The sequence below is a fragment of the Pongo abelii genome, chromosome 3 (assembly GCF_028885655.2).
Source record: "Pongo abelii isolate AG06213 chromosome 3, NHGRI_mPonAbe1-v2.0_pri, whole genome shotgun sequence".
NCBI classification, from domain to species: domain Eukaryota; kingdom Metazoa; phylum Chordata; class Mammalia; order Primates; family Hominidae; genus Pongo; species Pongo abelii.
Window position 1 is genome coordinate 116,466,335 of NC_071988.2, and position 26,100 is coordinate 116,492,434.

General features: G+C 36.0%; 1 protein-coding gene across 3 annotated transcripts in view; it reads left to right on the forward strand.

Annotated features, from left to right (window-relative positions):
* BMPR1B (bone morphogenetic protein receptor type 1B) overlaps positions 1–26,100 on the forward strand; it is a 391,772-nt gene that overhangs the window by 255,258 nt on the left and 110,414 nt on the right. Inside the window, exon 1 of one of the 3 annotated variants that reach the window (XM_054554200.2) lies at positions 25,678–26,068. The exons of the other annotated variants lie outside the window; for them this stretch is intronic. The gene's annotated coding sequence lies outside the window, so the exon portion shown is untranslated. Of the gene's footprint in view, positions 1–25,677; positions 26,069–26,100 lie in introns of those variants that run through there. 3 annotated transcript variants of the gene reach the window in all.

The following is a 26,100-nucleotide window of genomic DNA, read 5'->3' on the forward strand; positions in this document are numbered from 1 at the left end:
AATTGATAGTGTTTGTGATGGTGATAAAATTTGAACTTTCAAGTAAAAACTGCAATTTTGAAAAACTTTGTAACTGCCACAGTGACCTTGAGAGAGTCCAAATATTTAAAATCCTTTTTGATGACATTGGTCCAGATATTACAGGTGTTATTTTTGCTGTTGTTGTTATTTCATTAGGAAATGTGTTACCATTTGAAAGTTCTGCGTAACTCAGTGGGCTGATATTTTTCAAATGATCAGTGATCAACACATGATGTTACAAAATTATGCATGGATGAGAGATTCATTCAAAGTAGAAGATAATAGAATAGATTGTAATGTCATCGTACAGATGTTTTATTCATATGATTCAAATCTACGTTGCAACTACACTTTTGAGAAACTACCACTTCTTGAATTTGGGAGTAGTATTAAGGAAGAATATTCATAATATCTAAAAAGGATGTTAAAATATTGCAGGTATTTTGAATGTATGCAATTATTTATAGATTGTAGAGATAAGAGAAAAGAATGGCAAGAGAAGGAGAAAGATGGAAGGCTTTAACGAAGTATTTGCGAAGTGTTTTCCACATCTACTCCTGACTTTTGCAGGGTCCAGGGCAAGAGTACAAATGGAGAACTGCAGACCATATGTCAAGATATTTAAAAGTTATACATTTAGCTAACATGCTATTAAATAAAAATATATTTATCCCCTTTCCCTGACAAATATACCATCTTACCCACAATATATGTAACTATATAAAGCAACAGTTTATACCAAGTAACTGTGGGTAGTGCAACTTCAATGTGATTGTCATTTTTCATTAAGGACTATGATTTATTATAGGGAGACACAGCAGCATTGGTCAGGCAAGAGAAGAGTAGGGAGAAAAGATTTATTGTTATTTTATTTGCTCCTTCAGTTTCTTTTTCCATAGGGAAAACATTCACTTTGTTTTTCCTTCTATGAGTGGGGGTCTTTCCTCCCCACAAAGACTCAGCTGTTTATCCACTGTGTACTCTTTCCTTAACCCCACTCTTCAGATTTCTCAGAAGATGCCCAAGTGAGGAATTTGCAAGGTTTCTTTTCATTCTTCAGCAAGCCACGCAAGCAGCTCCCTTTCCTGTCAATATTGTTCTTTTCAATTTCTCAAACGAACTGAAGTTGGAAGGCCAGGTTCCAGTGTATAATTCGTGTATTTGTGTGAATTCTGTGCTGAACTACTGCTGCCTTGGGAAAGGTTATCTGACTTTGATCCCATAGCCACTACTCTGTTCTTTCCACCTGTCTTCTTACTGCATCACAAGGGACTTTTTTGCATGTATGTGGCCTCCACATGTTCATATCTAAAGGCAATGTTAGTGTGGGCCATATGGGGCCTGTGTTAGAATCACCATGTGTGTTTCTTAAACATTCAGTTCTTGGGCTTCACCCCAGTGTGCCACAAAGTTAGATGTTAAGAGTGTTGTCAGTCACAGATAATGTTTGAGGTGTTTCCTAGACAGGTGAATCTTGGCACTTAGCATCAGTATTTCAGTATTTCATCAGTATTTCAGTGTTGCCCTAAAAACTTTCCTTCAAACCTGTTATCTGGTTTAATTCTGTCAGCAACTCTGAGATTGTTATTCCCATTTTTCAATGTGTATATTGTACTGCCACTGGGAAATTTGGGTCTTGAAATGGCCTTGGTATATATCTTTTTCTAATGCAAAGAGTCTACATTTTATTCTTCAGGATTTGTAGATAGTGTTGTTAGAGAACACCTGCTCTATAGTTGTGGAGACTCTAGAGAGATGAGATGCTTTTATGTCAACATCAAAAAGAAAATACTGTTGTGAAATGGGTAAACAAATATGGAAGGTTTCTGTGGGCAAAATTCCTCTCTAAAGTTTGAGGAAAATACTATCTTTTCACGCTTGATCCTAGCCAAAAGGCTGAGAAGCGATAATACTATCTTTTCAATAAAATCAGTTCACATTAAGTAAAGCAAATTTTAATGTATAGGTTAAACTGGAATATTTAGTGATGAAATATAAAATAATTATTAAAGAATGCATGCTAATCATTTTATGTACATGCAACAGTGTTATAAAATTCACATTTTAATTTGCTGATAATTTGCATTTTATAATACTGTTCTTAAAAGAAGTAATTTTAGGTATCCAGAATAATGTTGCTGTCAACAGAGAAGTTTTGGATTGAGTTGGGAATTGTATGGAAATACCTATATTGTTTTTGGAAAGTTTTTTTAAGAATGAATAAATTGAAAGCTGATTAATAATATTTCTAGAAAACAAATAATGAAGCCATTTACTCTACTTGCTTTTTAAAAAGTTAATATTGCTCTAGCCCATAAAGTGCTATTTAATAGCTAGGGGGATGTTAGTTACCATTAACCACACAGTACTCTAGTTGTTTCCCTGAGTTAATATTAACTACCACAGATCTGTAATTTATAATGTGAAAGCATTTTAGTCACTGGATTACCTGGATTTTTAAGTATTTTGGATCCCTGTGAAATACTGAGTGTCCACTTGTTTATGGAATTATATGAGCTTTTTGTGCAGTTATTTTTGGAATTATTATTTCACACAACTGAAATGTCTTCCTAATGATAAATAACTACTATTTTTCAAAACTGACAAACAAACCAGCCTAGGATTCAATTTTGGGTTGCATAAACAAATCAACCTAGTGTGGTTAAGAATTGGAACCTGAACTGGAAGAGTTAATCTTCAAGTTCAGCTTGAGCTGTGTTTACTGATCCTTTTCTGCTTCTTCTTGCTAATTGGCACCTCGGACTTCATACTAATTAATGGGATAGCAAGGGGCAGGTGGCGCCAATCTATTTTGATAATCCTTGTCAGCGATGTCTGTGTAATCTTTTTGTTTAATTATAATGAATGTGCAATTGGGGTGCATGAACTTTCAACAGTTTTTTTTCACTGGAAGTTCACTGGTCAAGGAAAGTTTTGCAACTATTGAATACTGCTTCATATTGCATACAAAGCCACTTGTTTTACCACTGTAGTTGTAGTAATTCACACAAATGGAAGTTGCTAATGGAAATAACCTATGCTTCTTTAAAACTAGACAAATATAACTTTATCCAGAGAACTGAAAAACATTTGCCTCCTTTAACTGTGCCCAGCGTCCCCATTTTTGGAGTGAGGGTAACAAATTTTGTTTAAATAGGGACATTTAATTTTAAGAGTACTTAATGGATGAAAATATTAGAATAATGTTTTCTCTGGAAAGAAGAGGCTAGGCAGGAAGTCAAAATAAATGGAACTGCTTTACTTAAGAATTTGCAAGGTTTAGCTGTGAAATGACTAGATAAATGATATTGTTGGAAAGTAAAGTTACCTACTAGAGAATGCATATTTTGTTCATTTCCATTATAGAGAAACTGTTATGTTTTTAAATATAAAGGTGGGTTTAGGTAAAATCAGTTCACCATATTAGTAGTTTTGAAGTTTGGGGACTGGTCTTAAAATTGTGATCCATGCAATGCATTATGTATTTGTGGAAAGTGGGAGAAAGGAAGGGAGGAAAAAGTCAAAAAACACCTCCTTGGCTGTTAATACCTTGAAACTTAGTGGAAAGGAAATAACACCCAATTTATAAGGACTCCAATGTAAACAAACAGGAGCTATGATAGGAAATAGCACTAGGGCCAATTTATAAGACTTGGTCCATGTTCATTTTTCAGATAAAACTTCCTGTACTTACTCCTGTTTAAGCTAGACCAAAATAAAAATAAATCTTCCTCAAGTGGTGAAAGGAAACATTTTAATTGGGGTATATTTTTGGAAAATCAGAAATAGTTACTGCCAATATTGGTACCTTGATAAAATTTAAAATTATTATTGAAGAGAATAGTATAAATTTATACAAGCTTGGGTGTTATGCACCTTATAGTTTATTATATAATAATAAAGTTTGATTATATTTGTACCTTGCCAGAGAATCTTGATTTATCTTAATTTAAGTTTGCAATTAAAATGAAAACCCATTGCCTTAAATCTGCAGTTCTCAACCCAGAGACAATTTTGTCTCCCAGGGGACATTTGGCAATGTCTGGAGACATTTTTTATTTTTACTACTAGGTAGGGATGCCACCGGGATCTAATGAGTAGAAGTCAAGGATGCTGCTAAACATCTTACACTACAAGGACAGTCGCCTACAAAAAAGAATTATCAACTGGGCGCAGTGGCTTACACCTGTAATCCCAGCATTTTGGGAGGCCGAGGCGGGCAGATCACGAGGTCAAAAGATCGAGACCATCCTGGCCAACATGGTGAAATCCCGTCTCTACTAAAAATACAAAAAATTAGCTGGGCGTGGTGGTGCACGTCTGTAGTCCCAAGTACTCAGGAGGCTGAGGCAGGAGAATTGCTTGAACCTGGGAGGCAGAGGTTGCAGTGAGCCGAGATTGTGCCACTACACTCCAGCCTGGTGACAGAACAAGACTCCATCTCACAAAAAAAAAAAAAAAAAAAAAAAAAAAAAGAGTTATCTAGCCCCAAAATGTTAATGTTAATATTGCTGGGATTGAGAAACTTGCCCTACGTAAATGGTACCGTCTACTGGTGAAACACTATCTAATTTATTTTTATTTTGTTATTAGTTTTGAGACATGATATTGCCTGTTGCCTAGGCTAGAGTACAGTGGCACGATCGTTACTCACTGCAGCCTCCAACTCCAGCCTTGAACTGCAGCCTGGGCTCAGGCAATCCTCCTGCCTCAGCCTCCTGAGTAGCTAGGATTACAGGCACACTCCACCATAACCAGCTAATGTTTTTAATTTTATTTTTGTAGAGATGAGGTCTTGCTTTGTTGCCCAGGCTGATCTCAAACTCCTGGCCTCAAGTGATCCTCCTGCCTTGCCTCCCAAATTACTGGGATTTACAGGCATAAGCCACCATGTCTGGCTATCTTATTTATGATCACTGGATTGCAAAGATGCTTGAGACTTTATGAAGAAGATACGCTGAAAGAAATAGTCATATATGGGCATGCAAGTATTGAGTTGTATGGGATTAAGTAACAAATAGCATATTCCTAATTTTTAATTTTTTCCCTAGGTCTAAAATATAATGGGAAATAGCAGTTAAAATTCTTTGTAGCTTTTTCTTTCAGTTCCTACCATATTTATATTCAACATGGAAGAAAGTACAGTACTTACTTGGCCTAGAAAGAATGCAGTGCAAATGCAGTGATTGTCTTATTGCATACTGTTGTGTTTATGAATTCTTGCATCATTTGCATGGTATGGAGTAGCTATAAGTTAGAGATTTTAAAGAAGATTTTTAACCTAGCAGATTATTCAGGCTTTGGTTCATCTGATTTAATAAAATTTAAACCTGGTGTTAATTTATTATGAAATCAATAGCATTATACCAAATTAAATTTATTATTTAATTTAGCTGCTTATTTTTCTTTCATGATGTTAATACAGCTAAATAAATGCTGATTAGGATATTCCTTTTTTTTTTTTTGGCATTTTGGTATTTCTCATTGGTCTACCAAAATTCACTAAGTCAGTTCTTATTGGCTTCCTTATGTAATAGGGCAGAAATGCTGTGCAAAATGTTAAGTTGTGTAATATTTTATACATATAAAATATGCATATAAGTCATATGTGAGATATGGAGCATAAAAAATGTTTCTGAACCCACTGCTGTATTTCAGAAATTTAAAATGAACACTATTAATGCTGCTTGGAGATTGGTGGAAATAGTTACAGACATACGTTTGTTCTTTTGAACTGGTCTATTCTCATGTATTGGCAAAGCATGTTCTATCTAAAGAGCTTAGCTCAAAATTAATAGGAACTTATGCGAGCAGTGGGAAAGGTTTCTCTTACATATGTGTTACCTCAAAATAGCTTGCTAAATAGATGAAAAATAACTATTTAAAAAACAATTCCATTTTTTTTACAATTTCTATTTTGGGAGAAAAGAAATAGGACAGGCGCAGTGGCTAGCAGAGCTGCAGGAAGACTCGTTAGATGGCGAGAGGCTTTGTCCGCAGAAACAAGAAGGCTCCTTCAGCTTTGTGACTGTGGTATATTTTATAAGGAAACCTGTGTCTAAAAATAGATGCTGAATGAAACTTCTTTTTACACCACCATATGGTTTTTAAAGGCCCACTTTGTTTTATTGGAAAGAAAATATGAAAACTCCCCATTTAGAAACAAGTTTTAGCAGTGGCTGTTCGAAAATATCTTTTTGTGCACTGTTGCTAGGTAAGTGTTCCAAATCAGATGTGTTTTCTGACCACATTGAATAATTCAAGTAACTACCCTAAACAATCAACATTTCTCAAATTCTGTTAGTGTGCGCTTCTTTTTGAATGATAGTAGAAATCATTTATAATCATTTGGCATGGTCAGCTTTTTTTCTCTGAATTTTGGCAGATGTTTGATATTTGAAACAAAATATGAAATGCAAGGAAATTTTATTGATGTTCTAGGTGTGACCTTTGCTATTTATATTTATATATTCTTTTAAAAATTCATGTGCTATGCCTATTTCTGAGCTTTAATGTTGTGTTCTACGGCAGGAAAATATTTTTATTTTTATTATGTTTAGAAGTGTGTGTACCCATAGAGTTCAGTTCTGTGGCATCAATGCAATTTCTGAAATTTGAGCTTATAAAAAGACTATGGGAATTGAGTTTTTAAATGAAACATTATAAAATGATATTAAAATATTATATGCCATGTAACTACTACTGCTAATTTAAATGAATGATAAAGATTTAATATAAAATATATTTTTCTTCTGACTAGAGGAAAAGAGACCAACCTGTTCTATTGTAAGAAAGACTGTGTTGCGGATCACCAATAACGCCTTGGTGCTCAGGTTAGATGTAAATGAAAGCTACCCTGTTAGCAGGGCCATACTCTAAAGTTATAGCTGAGGGAAAACTTCAGATGGTTTCTTTATTTCCAGAAATACAGTACATCTTTTTTTACAGTGAAATTGCAACTACCTTTATTTTCCTTAATGGGAGAATATTTCCCATTTCCAATGTAAAGCCTATAAGTCTCAAAATGAATGTAACCCAACATATTTCCAGTTTAAACACATATCCACCCAAAGCTTTTCTCCATACCTTTCTCCTCTTTCCTCAGAGACCATTGCCTTCTCCTATACAACACATGCCTGCCAAGAAAACTTCCAATATGGTGAAATGTTTTGAATGTATATGTTCTTTCCAACTCTTACGTCAGACCTTTGAAGTTATTTCAGATCTAGCAGCAATGATGGCAAACCTTTAAGACTCATTTCTTTTATTTTTATTTATTTACATTTATGAGACAGAGTCTTGCTCTGTCATCCAGCCTAGAGTGCAGTAGCTCGTTCATGGGTCACTGCAGCCTGAAACTCTGAGACCCAAGAAAGCCTTCTGTCTTGGCATCCCAAATAACTGGGACCACAAGCATGTGCCACCATGCCTGGCTGATTTTTTTTTTTTAAATTTATAGAAATGAAGTCTTGCCATGTTGCCCAGGCTGGTCTCGAACTCCTGGGCTCAAGCAGTCCTCCTGACTTAGCCTCCTAAAGTGCTGAGATTACAGGCATGAGCCACCACATGCAGCCTCACTTCCTTTAAAATGTGTTTATATGCATTCGTGTAACTGATTTTTGGGTTCCCCAGCTTTGAAATATAAACCCACAAATAAAACAACAGACCTCTCATACCAAATGTATGTTAATATATGCAAGTTTATACATATGACTAATGTGAGGACATTGATTTTGTACAGTATCTTATAGGTTACAAGCTTTCACATAATATGTCATTTGTTCAATGTGACAATATTGGGAGGCATAAGGGGATTTCCATTTTATAGCAAGAACGTATGCTTGGAGGGATTAGGTGACCTAATCAGAACTGCAGTAGAGCTGAGATCCTGTGATCCTTAGTTCAAGGCACTTCCCATTAGGCCACTCCAAAAACATGTTTTAAAATCCAGCAAGATGATCCTGCTTATTAATAGCACTGTTGAATTCAAAATTGCTAAATGTGTAAGTTAGCCCATGAGGCCAAAACTCTTAGCTACTTGAATAAGGGTGATTCTGTTAACTAATATATTGGAATCTCCATTTGTACACTGCATGTTCTTTGTAATTAAAGAAGTGACTTTAACTTATCTTTATTTTAGAAAGTTCCCTTTCTCTCTTTGATGATGAGAAATTATTGATCTTGACAATTGAGGTTATTTCATGTATTTCAGGTTAAAATTTTATCTGCCAGTTTAGGGTATCAGCTTTTTAGGATTTTCCCCACTTTCTAGAATTCTCCTATGTCCTCCTACCTAGGTCAGTTGTTAAGAAAAGTGTAATAAGCTTTATTATATTGGGAGAGGGAAGTCGGGTCCTGGTATCTTCATCTGTAACCCATGGCATCTGTTGCTGTGAGAGTTACCTGACAAGGGCTTATTGTCACATCATAAATACAACATGAACGTGGATAATTTGGTTTACTTCACCAGTTTCCTAAATATCAATTGTGCCAGTCACAGTTATAGACGCTTGCGACATTGTTGTGAACATGTCAAAGTACCCATCCCCGGAGTGTTGATATATAGAAGACAGACAATAAATACAAAAACAAAGACCATTAAGCCAGATCAAGATTAATGCTCTGAGGAAAGTAAAATGAGGAAAAAAGTTGGTAGTTACTTTTACTTAGGATTGTCATGGAACTGAAACCCAAAAAATGAAAATAAAAGGCTGGGTACATTGGCTCACACCTGTAATCCCAGCACTTTGGGAGGCCGAGGCGGGCAGATCATGAGATCAAGAGATGGAGGCCGTCCTGGCCAATATGGTGAAACCCTGTCTCTACTAAAAACACAAAAGCTAGCTGGGCGTGGTGGTGCGTGCCTGTAGTCTCAGCTACTCGGGAGGCTGAGGCATGAGAATCACTTGAACCTGGGAGGCGGAGGTTGCCGTGAGCTGAGATTCCAGCCTGGTGACAGAGCGAGACTTCATCTCAGAAAAAAAAAAAAAAAAAAAAAAAGAAAAGAAAAGAAAGAAAAGAAAATAATGAGAAAGAGGAAGAAGTAAGTACAGGGACCGTGGAAGGAAATTAGTTTTGGGTGTGTGGGGAAGAGTGATAGAAAGAAAACCAGCATTCATGGAGTATTTTCTCAAAGGGGAAAGTGATAAGAAATGAGGTCAAAGAATCAGATCGAGGCCAAACCATGTAGTTCACAGTAGTGAGTGTCGTTTTGTTCGAAATTGGGAGATGTTAGGCAGGGAAGTCGTGTGATTTCAACTTTGTGGTCAGGTCATCTCTTTAGTTGCTTAGTGGAGAACTGTGTCCATGGCAGGACACAGTGGAGTTAATAGACTAACAAGAGGCTGTTACAGTAGTTTCTGCAAGACAGAAGATGGTGACTTGGGCTGGGGTTTTTGTAGTGGAAGTGAAGACAAGGGGTTTAATTTGGGATATATTTTGAATATAGTGCTACTAGTTACCACACTTGTAGTGTAAAGTATGATGATTGACTTGGCATTTTGCACATTAATTGTTTCAAAGTCTTCTTGATCTGGTTGTGTTCTCAGAAGTTGCTGCTTCAGTAGCTTTGAACACTTCGTTAGAAGAAGGAGGTGAGTGGGACAAATTTTGGAGTTGATCTTTAGATTTGAAAGTTATTTTCAGAAACTTTATTAGAAAGTTTCAGAAATCTTTATTAGAAATATGAATTCTGAATTTTTTCAATATATGTTATAGAACTTTGACCAAAGTCTTAGTTCACTGGAATGGTTTTTTAATATCTGTTTACTGTAGGATAGTTTATCAAGATAAAGAACATTGTTCAAATTTGTGCTATGACTTGATACAATCTTAATAGCATTGCTTTAAGACAGCACATGTGATTGTCAATGAAACATTTGTTTAATTTTTATTAGCACTGGCATAGATTTACAATTCCATGTTTATGTGTCACAAGTACACCTGAGGGTATGTCAGGGCCTCCTGTCTAATCAGTGTGTACAGTATACTTTTGCTCATTTTATACCACCATGCTTGGCTTCTTTTTCTTTCTTTCTTTCTTTCTTTCTTTCTTTCTTTCTTTCTTTCTTTCTTTCTTTCTTTCTTTCTTTCTTTCTTTCTTTCTTTCTTTTCTTTCTTTCTTTTTCTTTTTCTTTTTCTTTCTGTAGATCGAAGAACATAAATATTATGTGGAGACTTATTATCTGAGTCTTTTAATTTATAACATTTTAATCATGTATGTGACTTACTTGATTCTGAAGTCTTAGAAATTTAACCTCAAATTATAACATTAGGGTTAATCCTAAAATCACAGAAAGGTATAGCCTTTATAACACAATTGTAAAGCTGTACCTCCTGCAAAATAACTTTCTGTCCATATTGGCTGTCCATATTAAGCTTGGTTTTCCACCATTTGTTATTTCAATTATTTTATATTATACATTCTCTGTATAATTACTAGTACTTTTCATTTTCCTGAAAAAAATTGCTTTAATATTTGTTTAATTTTTAGAGGCCATTAGAAGTTTTCCCTTAATGTTTAAATTATTTTAGATAAAAATGGTAATTATGAGGATTAGCCCTAATCTTACTTTTCTAAAATATAGGTAAGGGTGCTCTAGTTGTTTGTTTTTAAGTCTGTACTTTTAAAGAAATGAAAGGAAGATTTTTCTCCTCCCCTCCCCTGTCCTGCCCTGCCCTGCCCTCCCCTCCCTTCTCCCTCCCTGCCTCCCTCTGTCCCTTCCATTCTTATTTATTAGAGGTAGTGTCTCACTCTTATCCAGGATGGAGTGCAGTGACATGATCTAGCTCACTGCAGCCTCAAAATTCTGGGTTCAAGAGATTGTCTTCCCTCAGCCTCCCAAGCAGCTGGGACTAAAGGCATGCCACCACCAGTGGCTAATTTAAAAAAAAAACTTTTGTAGAGATGGAGTCTTGCTATGTTGCCCAAGGTGATCCCAAACTCCTGGGCTCAAGTGATCCTCTCTCAGCCTCCCAAGGTGCTGGGATTAAAGGTGTGAGCCACTATGCTCAGCCAAGATTTTTCTTAACTAAATTTTTCAAGTTATCAATAGTACAGATTATTGCTTCTTTCTCTAAGGCCCACTTAAAAAGAAATAGTACTGTTTAAGGGTCAGAAAACCAGCTAGCTTTGTTTGTAAACCATGATGAAATGAAATACTCGTTTCCAAATCTAAAATAACTTGTTTCCCAATTAACTTAATTTTTTCTTTTGTATTTTATTTAAAAATAAAGTTAGAGGTCAAAGTACTGATTATTTCGTAATTTGTTGGAGTCTAAAATGCTAAATCAGTTATCTGAAGTCATCTGATTAAAAGATGTAGGAGAAAACCAAAATTTCTCCACTTCTTATCAACATATCCTGTTTACATGTGATTCTGAGGGGGAAACTCAAGTTGCATTATTATTCGTCTTTCCTTTTGAACTGGATGATAAATGCCGAGCCATCATGTCAAGCCTATTCTGAAGATGTCCAGAGTAACAATAAACCTTTTATGATGAAAATGGTGTAGGATAGCTATTTACCAACTTAACAATCATAAATTTACTTGTTACCTATATTTCAATGTACTTTCCACATAGGCAGTCTTCAGTTTGACTGGGAAAATATGAGTTAAAATAAACTATCTTAAATATAATAGAACTGATTTTACTTTTAATGTTGTACTTTATTCCCCAGAACACTCAGATAATTAAATGAATAGATGAAATGCCTGCTTTTATACACATATACACATGTATTTTTCAATATGTTCCATACTTTTTATTGGCAGTGCTAATAATGATCTTTTGTCTGTGTATTACTGTCGACTTGATCATTCTGTGTCAGAGATCACCTTGGAGAGGTAAGCTTTCCACTATAGAAGAGTCACCAAAGTAAAGGAAAGCACACTCTTACTCCGTTGATTTAACTTAATGAATATCATCTCTTCAGTGCAGAGGCAATAGAAAGGCAGGGCCAAAAGCACTTACCCCAGGAGGTTATATATAGGATGATTGGAGACATTCCTAAAGACAATGAGGCACTAGCATTGTGTAAGAGGGAGGCTATTTCACTCTGAGGGCTCATGCTGGAATTAACTGGTGTCATTTTGAAGGAGGGTTTTGCTAATTGGCATCTCCCAGTTGTATATAATGCCAACACCTTTTTCTATTAATTATTTCCCATAAGTATAGCTCAGTAAAGCAAAACTCTCTCCAAATGTATAAAGGTTTAAAAGAAACTGTTGGAATTTAATTAGTTTCCAAAAGCCCTATGTGAACTGTAACAGTTGGTTGGTATTATTTGTATAATGTTCTGTTGTTTGACTTTGGAAGCATTATGTTCATGTATTGCGGTGATGGCCTGCTGAGTAATTGCAAGGTTCATTATACTACCAAGACTGTCAAGGGGTATTTATGGATATTCATGTGCAGTGAACCCTTGAACTTGAACTGGTCATTCTTGTCTCCCATGGCTGGAATTGTGTTTACTCTAAATGGCAGGAGAAACTTTAATTATGAAACTAGAAAAGAGGCAAAATTACCTTACTTTAAAACGGTAAATAAACTATTAAGAAATGTACCTGTATTTGGCATATTACTATAAAATTGCTATCTCTTTACTTCTAAGGAAACACTTAATAATTCTAAGCTTTAAATTTTTAAAAGATGCCGTGTTTGTGGTAGATGTATACCTGTAAAATTATGTGTTTCCATGTAAAAAGATACTAGAAATCTACCGTTTCTATTGCAGGAATTCTGTATATCAACAAAATATTAAAGTTGATTAAACAGAATTAAATAATAGTTAAAAATATTAATATAAAGTTTAAAATATGATCCAAGCATTGTACATTAATCAGAAAATGTTTAAAATTGAAGAAATTTAAAAAGTAAAATGGAAGTATTTATATACAGATTTATCAACAAGTAATTATTTGTCAAAGGTAAAGTTTATGTCACGATAATTGAAATGATCTCTTATCTATGTCTCGCCACTAGCCTTTCAAGTTCTTTGAGAACAGAAACATTTTCTTAGTTAATCTATATATCTTCTAGTTAATCTACATATCTTCTCCCAGTTCTCAGTGCAGAGAGCATATTCGGTGAAATTATGTGGAATTGAATTGAGAGCTGAGAGAGAATATGGCACATTAGAGAGGAATGTAATCAGGAGTAGAATGACATGACTGGACCCTGAGGTACATGTGAGATGGAACTTGAGAATTAGGCAGCACAGATGCTTCGGTTTTCAGAAACTTGGATCACATACAGAGAATATTATGGATGGATTGCAGATATTTTTTTTTTGAGACAGGGTCTTGCTGAGTTGCCCAGGCTGGAGTGCAATGGTTATTCACAGATGCAATCATAGTATACTATAGCCTTGAACTCCTAGACTCAAGCAATTCTCCCACCTCAGCTTTTCAAGTAGCTGGGACTACAGGGACACAACACCATGCCTAGCTGTCATTGCAGGATTTTAAGAAGCTACTCTGACTGCAACGTGGATCATGGGGATAGGAGTAGAAAAACAACTCTTTGATTCACCAGTATGGGTTATAGTATCCTGGAAATCCAGGTTGAACAAAGGGGTTTAAAAAAATACTCTTAAAAATTGTTTTGACTGGACAGGGTGGCTCACTCCTGTAATCTCAGCACTTTAGGAGACTGAGGTGGGAGGATTGCTTGAGCCCAGGAGTTCAAGGCTCCAGTGAGTATGGTCATGCCACTGTACTCCAGCCTGGGTGGCAGAGCAGGACTAAGGTCTCAAAGAAAAATGGTAAAATACTGTAACATAACAATTCTCATCTTAATCATTTATGTTACAATAGTATTCAGTATATTCACATTGTTGTGCAGCCAGTCTCTGGAGCTCTTTTCATTTGGAGAAGCTAAAACTTAGTCTACTCAGGTTGCTATCACAAGATACCACAGACTGGATAGCTTAGACAGCAGACATTTATTTTTCACAGTTCTGGGGACTGGGAAATGCAAGATCAAGCTTGAAGCTTCTGTTCCTGGTCCTGGTGAGCTCCTACCTCCTGGTTTGCAGCTGACTACCATTTTGCTGTGTCCTCACATGATTGGGGGAGAGAGAGAGAGAGAGTGAGAGAGAGCAAGCATGCACAGGTGTGAGCAAGTGTACGTACAAGCAATACCTGGTTTCTCTTCCACTTCTTATAAGGACACTAATTCTATGATAGGGTCCTCACTCTCATGATGACGTCTAACCCAAATTGCTTCCCAAAGGCCCCACCTCTAAATACTGTAACATGGGAAGTAGGGAGGCTTCAACACATGAATTTTGAAGGGACACAAACATTCAATCCATAACATTCTTTATATCTATTAAACAACTACTTCCTATTTTCCCTCTCCTAGCTCCTGGCAACAACCATTCTACTTTCTGTCTCTAGGAATTTGACTCTATATAACTCATTTAAGTAGAAGCATACAATCTTTAATGTTTTTGCTGCTAGCTTATTTCACTTGGCCTAATATCCTTAAAGTTTATCCATGTTGTAGTATGTGTCAGAATTTTCTTCCTTTTTAAGGCTGAATAATATTCTGTTGTAGTGTAGAACACATTTCATTTTTCTTTTCATCCATTGATGGACACTGATGATTCCTTGGGTTGGTTCCACTTTTTGGCTATTGTGAATAATGCTGCTATGAACATGGGCATACAAATAGATCTTTGAGACACAGCTTTCAAGTCTTAATTTTTGAGGAACTGCCATACTATTTCCATAGCTGCCACACTATTTTACATTCCCTCCAACAGTACACAAAGGCTCCAGTTTCTCCACATGCTTACCAACACTTGTTATTTTGTGTTTTTGATAGTACCCATTCATGTGAGGTAGTATCTCATTGTGGTTTTGATTTGCATTTACCTAGTTATTAGTGACTTTCATGAGCATATTGGCAGTTTTTATATCTTCCTAAGAGAAATGTCCACTTTTTAACTGGGTTGTTCATATGTTGTTGTTGAGTTGTAGAAGATTTTTATATATTCTCAATATTAACCCTTCGTCAAATGTATGACTTACATATTTTCTTCATCTCTTAGGTTGCCTTTTCACTGTGTTGATTGCATCCTTTGCATAGAAGTTTTTAATTTTAAAGTAGTCCAGTTTATCTTTTTTTTTTTTTCCTGTTGTTACCTGTGCTTTTGGTGTTATATCCAAGAAATCATTGTCAAGTGCAATGTCATGAAGCTTTGCCCTTGTGTTTTCTTCTAAGAGTTTTATAGTTTTAGCTCTTACGTTTAGGTCTTTAATCCACTTTGAGGTAATTTTTCCGTTATGGTATAAGATAAGTCTCCAACTTCCTTCTTTTACAGGTGGATATCCAGTTTTTCCAATACCATTTGTTGGAAAGACTCTCTTTTCCCTTTTGAATGGTCTTGGCATACTTACTCTACATACAATGCTGGAGCAAAAGCGTTTTAGTGTGGAAATGAGGGAATGGCCTAAGTTAAGGCAGAATCTTGGAGACATACTAAGTAAGTTAGTCATGGAGGCATTTCCAGGAACAGAATGGTGAAACTTAGAGGAGGAACTTAGACCAGCTTCCTGAGCTAGAAAGAAGATACCTGCAATGTTTTGTTTATTTTTTAAGGATATCAAAGATAGATAAAGAGGTAAGTGTTAAAAGCATGGACAAAAATGAAAGACAGTCACTCCCTCCCACCCCTGGAAATGTAACATATAGTGAGGAAGATGGAGTGCATAATTATAATACAAGGAAAAATAAGTATTATGGAAGTTCAGAAGAAGCAATTATTTCTACTGAGATTACCAATGGAATCTTCCTGAATGTATCCATCAGATCCATCAAATTTTTCAGCTGAGAGCAACAGACATCAACCATGATTAATTTATACAGGAAATAAAAGTTATTCGGAGGGTGTTTGCTAGCTCATAGACTCTCTGGAAAGATAGGAGAACCAGTTAGAAGAGACACAACCAAGAACAGTATTTAAAATTTCATCTCAGAATTTATCCTGGCACCACTGTCACTGAGCTTAGCATATATACACACTTAGTTTTTTATTTTCAATTTTTAATTTTTGTGTGTACTTAATAGGTATATATGTTTATTGGATACATGAGATACTTATTTTTATTTCAGTAGTTTTAGGGGAACAGGTGGTTTTTGCTTGCATAGAAAAGTTCTTTAGTGGTGATTTCTGAGATTTTGGTGCACCCATTACCTGAGCAGTGTACACAGTACCCAGTGTGTAGTCTTTTATCCCTCACCCCTTCCCACCCATCCCACAGAGTCCCCAAAGTCCATTATATCATTCTTCTGCCTTTGCATCCTTGTAGCTTAGTTCCTGCTTATAAGTGGGAAATACAATGTTTGGTTGTCCATTCCTGAATTATTTCACTTAGAATAACCGCCTCCAGCTCCATCCAGATTACTGTGAATGCCATTGTTTCATTTTTTTATGGCTTAGTAGTATTCCATGTTTTTTATATGTATATATATATATATATATATATATATATATATATATATGCCACGTTTTCTTTGGTTGATGGTCATTTGGGGTGGTTTTATATTTTTGCAACTGTGAATTGTGCTGCTATAAGCAGGTGTGTACATGTGGCTTTTTCATATAATAACTTTTCTTTCCTCTGGATAGATACACAGGAGTGGTATTGCTGGATCAAATGGTAGTTCTACTTTTAGTTCTTTAAGGAATCTCCATAGTGTCTTCTATAGTGGTTGTACTAGTTTACATTCTCACCAGCAGTATACTAGTTGTTCCCTTTTCACCACATCCATGCCAACATCTCTTATTTTTTAATTTTTTAATCATGATCATTTTTGCAGGAGTAAGGTTGTATCTCATTGTGGTTTTAATTTGCATTTCCCTGGTAATTAGTGATGTTGAACATTTTTTCATATGTTTGTTGGCTATTTGTTTATCTTCTTTTGAGAATTGTCTATTCATGCCCTTTGCTCACTTTTCGATGGGATTATTTGTTTTTTTCTTGCTGATTTGTTTTGAGTTTCATGTAGATTGTGGATGTTAGTCCTTTGTCAGATGCATAGTTTACGAATATTTTCTCCCACTCTGTGGGATGTCTGTTTACTCTACTGATTATTTCTTTTGCTTTGCAGAAGCTTTTTAGTTTAATTAGGGGCCATGTATTTATCTTTGTTTTTGTTGCATTTGCTTTTGGATTCTTGGTCATGAACTCTTTGCCTAAGCCAATGTCTAGGAGAGTTTTTCCAATGTTATATTCTAGAGTTTTTATGGTTTCAGGTCTTAGATTTAAGTTTTTGATCCATCTCGAGTTGATTTTTGTGTATGATGAGAGATGAGGATCCAGCTTCATTCTTCTACATGTGGTTTGCCAATTATCTCAGCACCATTTGTTGCATAGGGTGTCCTTTCCCCCACTTTATGCTTTTATTTGCTTTGTTGAAGATCAGTTGGCTTTAAATATTTGGCTTTATTTCTGGGTCCTCTATTCTGTTCCATTGGTCTGTGTGCCTGTTTTTATATCAGTACTACACTGTTTTGGTAACTGTAGCTTTGCAGTATAGTTTGAAGTCAGGTAATGTGATCCCTCCAGATTTGTTCTTTTTTCTTAGCCTTGCTTTGTCTATACAGACTCTTTTGTGGTTCCATATGAATTTTAGGATTGTTTTTTCTAGTTCTGTGAAGAACAATGATGATATTTGGATGGGAATTACATGGAATTTGTAGATTGCTTTTGGCAATATGGTCATTTTCACAATATTGATTCTAGCCATTCACCAGCATGGGATGTGTTTCCATTTGTCTGTGTCATCTATGATTTTTTTCAGCAGAGTTTTGTGGTTTTCCTTGTAGAGATCTTACACCTCCCAGTTTAGTCCTAAGTATTTTATTTTATTTTTTACAGCTATCATAAAAGGAGTTGAGTTCGTGATTTGATTCTCAGCTTGGTCATTGTTGGTGTATAGTAGTGCTACTAATTTGTGTTCATTGATTTTGGGGATATATGAGATATTTTGATATAGGCATACAATGTATAATAATCATATCAGGGCAAGTGGGGTATCCATCACCTCAAGCATTTATCCTTAGTTTTACTCTTTTCATTATTTTAAAATGTATAATTAAATTATTATTGACTGTAGTCACCCTGTTGTGCTGTTAAATTTCTCTCTCTTTTTAAATTAATTTCTCTCCAACTGTTTTTTGGTACTCATTAACCATCTTCACTCTTCCCACCCCCAAAACCCTTCCTAGTCTCTGGTAACAAACATCCTATACCCTCTTTGTCCACGAATTTCATTGTTTTAGTTTTTAGCTTTCACAAATACGTGAGAACGTGCAAAGTTTGTCTTTCTGTGACTGGCTTATTTAACATAATGATCTCCAGTTCCATCTATGTTGTTGCAAATGACAGGGTCTCATTCTTTTTCATGGCTGAATAGTATTCTACTGTGTGTATGTACCACATTTTCTTTATCCATTCATTTGTTGATGGACAATTAGGTTTCTTCCAAATCTTGGCTATCATGGCTGTAATAAACATGGGCGTGCAGGTATCTCTTCAATATACAATTTCCTTTTTTTTTTTTTTTTTTTGGTATTTACCTAGTAGTGAGATTGTTGGATTTTATGGTAGCTCTAGTTTTAGTTTTTTTGAGGACTATCTGAACTGTTTTCTGTAGTGGTTGTAGTAATTTACATTCCCACCAACAGTGTACGAGGGTTCCCTTTTCTCTACATCCTTGCCGGCATTTGTTATTGCCTTAGACACCCCAGTTTTGCTGCCCACGTTATCAACCCTAGATCTGGATGCTGCCACTAAAACTGGTGCTGCTGTTGCCTTTCGAAAATCAATGTAGCTGCTGCTACTCCCACCACCAACAGTTAGCATGAATGCCCTGAGGTTTTTTCTTGTTAGTTTCCTGTAAAGTCTGGGACGGGTACATATGATTTGGAGAATTTCAGTCCTGTACTCATGTTCTAGCTGTAGAAGCTATGAAAGTGAGTATCTGACTTTTTCAGCTTCCATGTTAGTGGAGTGCTACCTCCCAGCATTAGAAAATGCCCAACAAATAGGATGGGGGCAGGGCTTAAAGCTAAGTGGTTGCAAAGAATGGCTATATCCATGGAGCTGGGGGAGGTATTTGAACAGCTGTAGGAGAAATAGCAATATTTAGATTTGCATCGCCAAAGAGAAATATAAGGTGGTCATTCAGGAAAGTGTTTTCCCTGGTAGATGAAATGATGTAAACCGAAGCCCTGATATTACTAGGGAACATGTTTGAGAAAAGAGGTTATTGGAAAGAATCATTATCACCTATACTTGTGTGAATGGAAAAGGAAAAACACATGGATAGATAGGCCCTCATCATGAAAACCAAAGGATGAGCTTCTAGCAGATGACTAGTATGTCGTATTTGTTCAATATTCTTTTAAATGAGTGAGGCTCTCAAGAAGGGAAGTACTCTTAAGAAAGGAAGCCCAGAGTTATGTAGGGATGAAAAGGATAAAGACTAAGAAAAGTACATTTGTTGACCTTTGAAAGAAGAAATTCATAAATATGGTAGGTATAGAAACCAGAGGGCAAGCCAGGATTTGGAAGAAAAAAGTAATTGGTATGAGAATAATTGATGACATGAGGGGTCATATACTTTAGAAAGAGAGAGATAGGGCTTTACAAAGGAGAGAGTTTGAAAAAAGACTTCTTGAATACATATTACATAGTCACTGTTTCAAGTGTTGGGGGAACATAAGTGAACAAAATGGAAAAAGAGCTATGCCCTGAGGGTTTTTGTACTCAAGTGGGGCTGAAGGGGAGACAGTTAACAATAAACATAGTAAGCAAATTATGTAGTAGTTACAAGGTGTTAAGTGCTATGGAGAGAAAAAAATAAAGCAGTGTAAGGAGGATTGAGAGTTTGGGAATGGGGTGGTTGTACTAGTAAGTAGAGTACTAAGGTACCTTTCAATGAGAAGGCAAGAATTGAGCCAAGATTTGAAGGAGTCAATGGAGGGACCTTTTAGATATTGAAGAGAAGAGCATTTTAGGCAGAAGAATCAGGAGACACAAAGCTCTGAGCTGGATCATGCCTTGTATGTTTAAGGAACAGGATGAAGAAGGGGGAGAAAAAGAGCCCAATGAGGTAGTAATTGGAAGCCAGATCTTGTGGAGCATTGCCAGCTACCGAAAGGATTTTGCAAGGACATCATAAGCATCCGGTCTAGGATTGGCAACTCTCTTGTATTTTCTGTAGCCCAGCCTGAGTTTGGTCTAAAGCTTCTTATACAATTCAGAAAGACATCAAGCTTTATTTCCATAGGCTGTTTCTATTTGTACTCCCAGAAAGTGATCATCTAAAAACCAACGCAAAGAGATAATGTTATATAACCAATGTAGAGTGAGGCCAAATCCTCTATTGAAAAGGCAGAGGAAAAATTATGATGAATAATTTATGGTCCTTTTGCCTAACTTCATAAATATTTTTGGTTCAATTTGTCAATTTCTGATTATACACACACCATTTTAATAAAAAATTAAAAATACATTTAAAGAAAATGTTTCTAAAACAGCAGTTACTCCTTTTGAATGTCCTTGCTTCTCTTTTTTCTTCACACATCCTTTGGTAGAGGTGCTAATGAGATGTAGTGAGGACTCTGAAGTGCTTCCACTGTAAACTTTTGGGAGACCTCAGAGAGGAAATTATGGTGACAATTTAAATCACATTGGTGGTCTTAATGGATCTTAAATCATCTAGGTAAATACAGGCTTTACTCATTTTGGTTAAGGTTGAATTTGAATGTTTCCTTTGGCATAAACCTTAGGATAACTCACTGCTAGACTGAATTTTTCACTTTTCAGCTGGGTGTTTGGCGGTACAGACATAACCACATAGAGTTCTGACTAACCATAATAAGATGTGTAGAACAAGGTGATCGGATAAAGGAATGCCTCTGTAAGTAAGGCTCTTATATTGACAAGAATAGTAATAGAATTTTATATTTTTCCATTGTTATTAGTAGAGAATTGTCTTTGTGTCAGATGCGTCACTGGTTTTATCTGATATCGTGATCACTAAAGCTCGTCCTCTTTACCTCCATAATTTAAGTTTCTTACTTTTGTTATTTTGTGCACATTAAATATCTTATGCTTTTGCTGTAATGCTCTAGACAAGGCAGAGAATGTAGTATCTCCATCTTAAAGTTTAGGTTTCACTAAAGCTAAAGTCTGGTGTCTCTGTGCTGTGAAATTTTCTGATTAAATGAAGTTTGTACATGGGGTTCATTTTACTTCTTCTTTTTTTTTTTTTTTTTTTACACAATCTACTTGTTTAAGCATCCAAACCAATCCCCAGTGTTCTCAAAGTTTTCCATGTGTAGAATCTGTTAGAAAGGCTTTAATGAGATTACGAAGAGCTGCTGTTTCTCATAGAAAACAAAGGCAGTAAGCAGGTGTGCCATGTTTCTAAGAGCAGGTAAGGGAAGATATGGAAATATGTGTTTGAGAGAGATGAAAAGGTTTAGCACAACCTTGTTGTCCAGCCCACAGCCTGTGCGCCACATGCAGCCCAGGCTGGCCATGAGGCTCAACACAAATTTGTAAACTTTCTTAAAACATTATGAGATTTTTTTGCAATTTTTTTAAGCTTATCACTGTAGTGTGTAGTGTAGTGTAGTGTATTTTCTATTTGGCCCAAGACAATTCCCCCAGTGTGGCCCTGGGAAACCAAAAGATTGGACACCCCTGGTAGCATGTCATGACTCTGAACCAAAAATCATGGCATCATTGTTTCTTTTATTTGAAAATACTTCTATATGCACATAGATTTAAAATGCCACCTTAAATAGAAATTAACTTCCTGAAACCTTTATATTTTCTCTAGCATTAATATTTGAAGGTTACTAATAGCTAAGTCTACTACTAAATGTGTAGATCCATAGGACTGATATTTCGTAGCACTGTTGAGGTTTCTATGGAAAAACTGGTATGTGGTATACAAGAACAAAATTTTTCTCTACTATTAGTATCTTCTCTTCTAAGACACTTTTTTCTTATGTAATTCTTATATTTAGATATTTTCCAAATAGTTGAAAACAGATTTTCTAGTAGCTATTTTCATATGGTGTATGGAGAAACAGCTTAAGCAAACATTCTTTAAGGGTTTAGATAAGAGCGATACTTTAAATTCTTTTGTGTTAAGTATAGTTTGTGTTGATATTATTACATCTATTTAAAATTTCATTTTCAATTAACTTATTTTATATCACTACAAGTTGGATATACATAAATTTTATGCACAATTGACTTTAGGATGAAATAAGAGTTACAGTAATCCTTTTTAAGAAATTGGTTTTGATAGGAAACTTTGTTCAGCTTTTTATAAATGGCAAGTGGGTAATAGAGATTTTGATTTTCTGCTTAGGGATGCTTTAGCACTAATTTGATAAAGAAGAAAATGTCCTTAGAATCTTTTTAAAACAGAGCTTCTGGCAAGTCAGGTTATTAGCTCAATGGTTCATGGTTTTTATAATGTATAACTTTAACTTGTGGACTCCAGGAGTCAAAGTGTGAATAATTACAATGTCAGTGTGTATCTGTTGTTATCTAAAAATCAAACACAAACCCTTTATAAGTAGTTCCTTATAAGTGGGACAAAGGAAATCTTCTTCAAAGTTATCTTGGTGTGAAGAAAACAGCTTGTTTTGTTAAAACAAACTCAGACTCTTCCAGTGAGTGAAGGACTACATTACATGGCTCTGGTAACTTTATTCATCCACTGGTGTGCCTTCTAAGCCTGCAGTGCTGCCTCACTGTACCTCATAAAGTACAGGCCTATGCAAGGAAGAAAAAACCCTTTCCTCATTTCCATGGCATCTCACTCTCCTTAGTTGATTAGAAGGGTCTTTGAGAACGTTATAAAGAATGTATATACAATACTGCTTTATGTTAATGACAATATATGTGTTTGATGTACATTGGCACGATCACGGCTCCCAGCAGCCTTAACCTCCTGGGACCAAGTGATCCTCCCACCTTAGCCTCCTGAGTAAATAGGAATACAGTTGTGCACCACCACACCTGACTAATTTTTTTTGTTTTTAGTAGAGATGAGGTCTTCCTATGTTGCCCAGGTTGGTCTTGAACTTCTGGGCTCAAGCGATCCTCCTACTTTGGCCTCCCAAAGTGCTGGAATTACAGGTGTGAGCCACCACACGTGGTCTATAATTTTTTTTTTATAATAAACACTTTATACACTTTAGAGGAGAGTTCCACCCCCCCATGGGTTGGAAACTCCTGACCTCTGAAGGCACTGCTGTTTCATGACCCAGTGCTTATTGTCACCTCCTCTGAATCTACAGATTTGGAATTTAGAATGTCTGATCCTCCTTTTTTGCTCCAGCCCTCAGAATTTCTGGTAGTCATGTTTGCTGAGTGAGTCTTACCAGCCTCCCAGATTCTTGGAGTCCTCTATCCACTGAATGGACTTTTTTTTTGTTTTTGGCCCCAGATATTTCTTCTAGAACAAAAATATCTGGGTCCCTACCTAGTGAAGTATTGGTGTCTGATCCAGTGAATTCTTCACCAGTTCTCAGGGCTTTTATCTTAGGCATACACAGTATTCTTATCTAAATTGGGAATGATATTTCCTCCCGCACAGGGTGGCAGTGAGGATTAAATGAAATAATCAGAGTGAGCATCCCTAATCCAAAATCTGAAATACTCCAAAATCCAAAACTTTTTTTTTTTGAGACGGAGTCTTGCTCTGTCACCCAGGCTGTAGTGCAGTGGCGCGATCTCAGCTCACTGCAAGCTCCGCCTCCCGGAGCTTCATGCCATTCTACTGCCTCAGCCTCCTGAGCAGCTGGGACCATAGGCGCCGGCCACCACGCCCGGCTGATTTTTTGTATTTTTAGTAGAGACGGGGTTTCACTGTGTTAGCCAGGATGGTCTCGATCTCCTGACCTCGTGATCCGCCCACCTCGGCCTCCCAAAGTGCTGGGATTACAGGCGTGAGCCACCATGCCCAGCCAATCCAAAACTTTTTGAGCACCCACCTAATACTATAAGTGGAAAATTCTACACCTGACACATTTTTATTGTATTAACGGTATGTCATAATTTTTACTGTTAGGTACCTACGTGTGAATAAGTGGGAGAAAATGATTGCTTATTGATAATGTACAAATTGAGAGTCAGAAATAATGGTGATGCCAAACACACACAGGTTGTCTGTAAGAGTTGCTGACATAGTGACACCTTTGTTCTCTTATGGCTTGATGTATACAAACTTCGTTTCATGCAAAAAAAATTTAAAATATTGTGTAAAATTACCTTCAGACTATGTCTATAAGGTGCATGTGAAACATAAATGAATTTCATGTTTACCCTTGGGTCCCATCCCCAAGATAATCTTATGTTTATGTAAAAATTCCAAGATGCAAAATTCTTTGAAATCCAAAGCAGTTCTGGCCCCAAGCATTTTAAATAAGGGATGCTTAAACCTGTATGTTAAGTACACAAATAGTGCCTCACAAACAGTAAAAGATGGCCAAATAGTATGTATCATGAACATTATCATTGTTGTCATCATGATCCTAGCTGTCATCATTCTATGTTCTATCTGGAAATAACTACACTAGTCTTGCCTGGGTTTCTTGCTTTCCAACTCCTGCCAAGACATCTTCCTCTCATTCCGGTTCAGTTTCTTGCCTGAGATAGTCATATTTTCCAGGTGATGGTTTACTCTGTAATGATTCACATAAAGAATTACCTCACAGTTTATCTATCACCTAGTTACCTGTTACTAGGGTGCAAGTCTGACCTCACGGTCTTTTAGTAGCATACCACTAAAACCAAATAATAAACTAAAGATCCATGCAAGAATAATGCATATATAGAGGCAATCTGGAGGGTTCGTTGTTGTTGTTTTAATTAGCAAATTTACTAAGTTAATTTTCTTTGGTAGTTTAATCATGTAAGTTACCTTGAATTCTCTTCCTACTCTTTTAATGTTCATTGTCTTGTTGTCTCATGAATTGTTTTGTAAACCTTTGTGTCTAATCTTCTTATTTTGTGCACAGGCCATGCATGTAATTATTATATTCATAACATGACATTAGCTTTTAAAAAGAATTTTGTGATCTCTAGGTAAACAATATTGTAGTAGATTTAAGGTATCATTCTATCATCAAATTCCATGAAGCATCTTTGTCTGATGGATTTGATTGTGCTGATGCTGAAATGATGCCCTCCAAGTATGGAGTGTTGCAATATTTTAAGAGAACACAGTTTGGGGCTTATTTTTTCTTTTTCGAAAGCTACCTCAAATTCCTGGAATGAGCTGTGGGGGAGGGGCAACAATAAAACACAAACATTAGAAGCCTGTATCAGAAGATATCATCATATCTACACTATAATATTGGGGCTCTTGCTAGTAATGACAGTATTTGTATTAGGTGAAAAATGTTTTGTGTTGTTGACTTGTCTTCAGTTTATTTAGCTATGCTCAGTTTTGTAATAAATGTGTGTCCTATTTTATAAATGACTTAAAATATGTTTTGAGTATGATTGTTATAAAAGAAAATTTATATTTTTGGTTTTTGAAATATATACTTAATAAAATGTCTTCAGGAAAGAAAATAGCAATCTGCTAAAGCCATTGAGACCTGGTTTATAACAGAAGTTTTGAAATTTTAAAGCTGGAATGAAATCTGGTTGTCTCTTTATATTTGTATGTGAATTGTTTTTGTTGCCAGTGGTAACTATAGAGAATTTTTTGAAACAGCACCCTTTTAATAACAATGGTCTCCCCAAATATATTGTGGCATAGCTTTAAACTTTATTAAGTCTGTCTTGGACTCCCCCTTCCTCTCCCTGAGTAAATGGAAGAAAAGTTTGGCAGGCTCCATGCTGTGCACTTGATTGATGTCCAGAACATCTGAAGGACTTTTGTGTCCTGCCTGCTCTCCATGAGTGCATAATGTGTGAAAACTTAAAGAAGGTCAGCCCTTATCACATGTAATCTAGGCCTGAAAGCAGATCAACAGTGACAGTCATATCCCGTAAGTAAGAACACAAATCATCCTCTACATGC